The sequence below is a fragment of the Olea europaea genome, unplaced genomic scaffold, assembly GCF_002742605.1.
Source record: "Olea europaea var. sylvestris unplaced genomic scaffold, O_europaea_v1 scaffold2650, whole genome shotgun sequence".
Classification (NCBI taxonomy): domain Eukaryota; kingdom Viridiplantae; phylum Streptophyta; class Magnoliopsida; order Lamiales; family Oleaceae; genus Olea; species Olea europaea.
The window spans coordinates 40,616-45,960 of NW_019244858.1; the positions used below are offsets into that span (position 1 = coordinate 40,616).

The 5,345-nt window shown below is 40.7% G+C and overlaps 1 pseudogene; it reads right to left on the reverse strand.

Moving 5' to 3' along the window:
* Positions 1–2,128, reverse strand: part of LOC111383272 — a 6,164-nt pseudogene extending 4,036 nt beyond the window's left edge.
* Positions 2,129–5,345: the final 3,217 nt, after the last annotated feature.

Consider the following 5,345-nt stretch of genomic DNA (forward strand, 5'->3'; position numbering starts at 1 on the left):
AAAGCTTAAACTTTATCTTGTTCTCATACAATACATACATTGCAATCACGTCCAATAGCATGTTCAAATTGTATGATTAGTTAATGACTGATAAGGAAAAGGTTAAATTGATACTCAATCACTAGTGGAGTATTTAGAGGGGATTAGATCTAACATTTGGTGCGGTCTCTTTTCTTTTACTACATCTTGTTTGGCCTCGATTTGCTTCATGTAGTTTCATCTTTGTTTTTGTCTTTCAAATTAGTTTTGACAATAGATATGGTGTTCAATGTGTTCCAAACAGAGGGTTTCGTGAAATATTAGAAAGAAAATAATAATTATCCTTCACATTTAAAATTTTTTATTTCAAGATTGTGAGTTGTGACGATGGAATTCTCAAAGTGTTGAATTGTGTCATTTCATAATTTTTACTCAACTCCTACTTCTTAGGTAAGCAAGGACTTGTGCTTACTTATTTATTAACATATAGGAAATGTTTGAAATATTGTCGGCTTATATGATTGCGTTGCAAGAATGTACCTTTGTCGGGTTATATTGACTTTTGCTAGCATTTAATGATATAATCAATTGCACAAGCGCACATAGTCATTATGTTGAAAATTTTCATTGTGAGATGATTGAAATGTTTTATTATTATCAATTTTACTGTTATGTTTTAAGTTAACAAGTTGACAATTGGTTTTGTAATACTCTTATAAATTTTGCATGTACGATACAATTTTTTTGGAGGGGGCCTAATTTATGGAGTTCGCCTTAGGCTCCTAAAATCACAGGACCGACACTGCTCTCTGTCGCTACATCGACCGTCGGCCAACTCCTCTCCCTTACGAAAATCTCTCCTACTTCTGGACATCGACGATATTGGAAGCGTTGGAGGAATCGCCCATCGCCTTTTGGATCTCATCTTCTGTGCAATTGCAAATCAACATTGTGTAAAAGGTATTACATTTTTTGAATTTCTCTTTGGAATTAATTTTGCAAGGAATGCAGCGCTTATTTATTCTTGTTGAATCATTGGGTTTATTTATTTATGTTTTCGAAGGTGTTATATTAATGTAACCATCAAATTTTGATGTCTGTTAATATGAATTAGGTTTTTTATTTTATTTTCTTCGGTCCCAGATTCCAATTTTGACTCGTGTGTGTTGGTTGTTGTTGGTTGTTTAGTAGTAGTATTTGATACTCGTTTTGTGTGAAGGAGAAATATTTGTCGTGGTAATTATTTACATGATATACGGCATCTCACATTGGGTTGTTGGTTGATGTAATGAAAATATTCTGTTGTGGACAGTGGGTGGTTGGCAATGGCAGTGGGTGAGAAATGTGGAAACTGAAGCCGTGCCCGATTAATTTTGTGTTTGATACAATAATTTTTTGGTCGTAAAATATTGTTAGTTAGGACAATGTTTATGGATATGGACAGGCAGATATATGTTTTTTCAAATTGTTTACATTTATAGAGTACATGATTAGTTCCTTAATTTTATTGTCAACCCATCCTTTTGTGCTTAGGTTGTTATACTCTTCAACGGAGTTCACAGATTAGATTTTTTTAGAAGTTTGTAAATGGTTATTAGGTGAATTATACTTATGATGTGAACCCTTTTGCAAGATGTACCTTAGAACTCATATGCTACATTTGCAATACGACACTGTAATGAGACATCCTATAGAAAGGGACTTAGAGGGTGTTTGTTTTCACTTGTAATTATTTTTTGACTGTTAAAGGGTTCGACGGACAGCGAACCCCGTGAAAGGAAACATGTGCGGGTCCAAGGGTCCAATAATTGATTAAAATGTCGTCCAAACGGCCATTTGCTATTCTCTTACCCCCAATAGTAGAGCAACACGTGAAAAATCAATCTGGCTCAAACTAAAAACTGAATACATATTCCATAAGCCCTCACAATTCACGGTGAGCAGTCACATCATTTGGTGTTTTCGATGTAGTTATATAAGGACAACTATTTTTGTTTGCTTGCCTTCTACTCGAACGGTCCATTTTTACTTGGTTGCTTCGATCTGTTTACATTTGTACCTGTTTGCTTGGCGATATTGATGACATTGTAGCATTAACATATACGTTTTCACCTTCATTGTGATTTTTGGAATGACTGGATTTTGACATGTTCTATATTTCGGTATAGGGCACCATGAATATGTAACACATATTTCTGTTCACAATGTAGCATTAACATCTAAGTTTTCAAGTGTTTTGTAATTTTTGGGACGGCTGGATTTCCGCTGTTATGTACCAAGTTTGTGTGTTGGGGCATCATGCATACGTATTACATGTGTCTATTGAAAACTGTCGTTCCTGACATTTGGCTGCTGTATTTCTCGACATTTGGGTGAATCTCGATAGATGAACTATCATTCCTGACAATTAGCTGCAGGCATTCTCGACAGATGACAGATGACACTGTCCTGTCAGACGAGTGCAGTCATCTGTCAACACAGGCTTCGGTGACAGTGTCTCGACACATAACTGTGCATTTCGAAATAACATGTCTGTCGAACATTCATATCTCATTACCGCACGTATTTTCGCACATTCAAAATATTTTTAGTAACATTTTTTTCGATCAACATTGCATGCACAATTCGACATAACATGTGTGTCGCAGTTTGGATAGATGATATGTTCTTATACGTTTCTCGTATTACTTGTTCTGATTGATGTGGTTGTATGCTCTTCGAAAGTACGCTTGTTCTTTGAAATATTCATTTGTTGACTGTTGTTGATTTATGGTCTGACCATTACCGTTTCATCTGTAGAATACATGGAATTTCAATTTTGGGTGACCAAGAATGCACAGTTGCACGCGCGCATCTCCCAACGCAGCAACCTGAAGTACATTAAAATGGTGATCGAGCACTTTGACGATCGACTGCGGGCTGACTTTCGCAACTCCTGCCTCGAGTTTCTTGTTGACGTTCCAGAGATCCAGTTTTTCGCTCAACTAATCCAGGCACTTGTGTGTCGAGGCATCCGTTGCGATAAGGCGCACAAGTTGTGGTTTAATGTGGAGGGCTACCTTACCCAGTTTGGACTGCAAGAGTATGCTACAGTCATTGGACTGCATGCTGGCTCGTTTTCGGAGGGACATCGGTATACAAAAGTATTGGAGAAGAGGAGGCTGAAGGAAAAGTATTTCAAATCGCTAGAGAAGATTTCATGTGCCCAGTTGGAAAAGACCTTCGTCCACACGTCGACACCCCGGGCAGATAGATACAAGCTCGGGCTTGCTCTAATTGTGGAAGGAGTTATCACTGCTTGGACAATAATATTGGCATTGATGAGGACACGCTTTCCCTCGTCGACGACTTGGAGCTATTTTTTTCCTACCCCTGGGCTAAAGTGGGATATAGGCATTTGTTAAAGGGGTACTTGGCTACGTAAAATGAGCAATGCAAAGATGAAGAACGAGAAGGACGTCAGTTATACAATTCACGGATTTCCGATCGCCATGCAGGTAAGAACAACATTACGTTTATGTTTTTTGTTTGTAAGTATTCAAACAGTTTTCTACATTCTTTGGATGGATACTTACATGACAAATTTTTTCTTTCTGTCCGGACAAATTTGGGCATATGAGGCCATGCCCAAACTCGACGAACGCTTCGGTCAGTGGGTGGGTGAACGATTGCCCCGGCTTCTGTGCTGGACCTCTACCAAACAACCGCAACAGCGTATGTACGATGCGCTCTTCAGAGACGTACAGGTCGTGGACAATTTTAATTTTCCTTTCAATTATTTTGTTTTTTTGGGAATACTATGCAATATATTTTAACTACCCGTTCTCCCCTATTTCTACAGCTGCATGTGCACGCCACACTGTGTCCCATGGAGGTTGAGCGTGATCTCCCATACATCGCCAGCTTGGTGCCGTTTCTCGATCGTCAGGTATAATATTTGGATGACTTGCTAGGAGTGTTGTCGGGCCACAGTTCCATGAGGTGGCACCGGCCAGTGGGGGACATAACGATAGTGCTGCGGGTAACGGCCATGACGACGAGTCCAGTGCACGGGCCGAGGACAATGAGACATCCACGAGCGATAACCGTCGGACACCGGAGGGCAACGACGACGATGGGTCTAAGGCTGATGAGAGTGGAGACAGTAGTCGGGACACCTCCAGCAAGATCGGTGTTGGTGACACCGAGGACGACGATGATGCCTCAGGACGGCAGTCGGGTGCATTACCTACTCCAATGGGTGCCCCGTCCACATCTGGGCTTCAGGGTACGCGTGGTTGACCAACTGTGACTAGGGAAGATGTAGAGGGCATGTTGCTGGACTAGCGCATCCTCATCGAGATGAGGTTGTGGACCGTGAAGCTTGAAATCATTCAGCATGTGACCGAGGAGTTTGCCAGACTCAGGATTTTCATATCTACCTTGGTGCCCCCGTCCAGTGGCACCTCCACTTCCGCTGTAGCTCACGTCGTGAATGAGCCAAACATTTGGGATGACCCCCACGAAGGTATGAGTTTGTTGTACTGCAACTTCCACTTACAACATAGCTACAGAGCTGTGCAATTTTTCCTATGCATTCGCTTACAAATTTATTTTTTTAATTACCAAATTACTTAGATGTAGATGGAGGAAACATGGACCTGTGCCCAGATGACTGTGACCGTCCTTCACCTGCCAAAAACTTGGAGATGAATGGTATGTCGGTTAGTTATGTGTAACACATATTTGTATTTGATGTCATCTCATCTCGTGATATGCAAATGTATTCAATTTCACTCTTTCAATAATTTTTTCTTTGTTTTCCAACTAGACGGGGAAGGCAGCGATGAACGGAGCTCACATGACGACGACCATGCAGAGGAGGGTGGAATGCAGGAGGTGAACGATACGTGCGTAATTTTTGTATTTGATGTCATCTCATCTCGTGATATGCAAATGTATTCAATTTCACTCCTTCAATAATTTTTTCTTTATTTTCCAACTAGACAGGGAAGGCAACGACGAACAGAGCCCACATGACGACGACCATGCAAAAGAGGGTGAAATGTAGGAGGTAAACGGTACGTGCGTAATTTTTGTCAACTTCTGTGATTTGGGTTCTATTACCAATCACTTTCCCATCACGCAAATGATAATTCATAGATTGTGTTCGTCCATTTCACCCAATTTGCTTTCAACTAGACCCAGGAGAGACATTTTCCACGCTTCCCAGCGACGACAACGAGGAAGCCCCATCGACCCATGACGTCACGGAGGTGGACGGTACGTACCTATTTTAAACGGGTCCATCTTATTCCACGACTATGTGGCCTCCTTCACACATAACTGTTTCACTAAAATTCTATAATTTTTTATATAGGCACCGC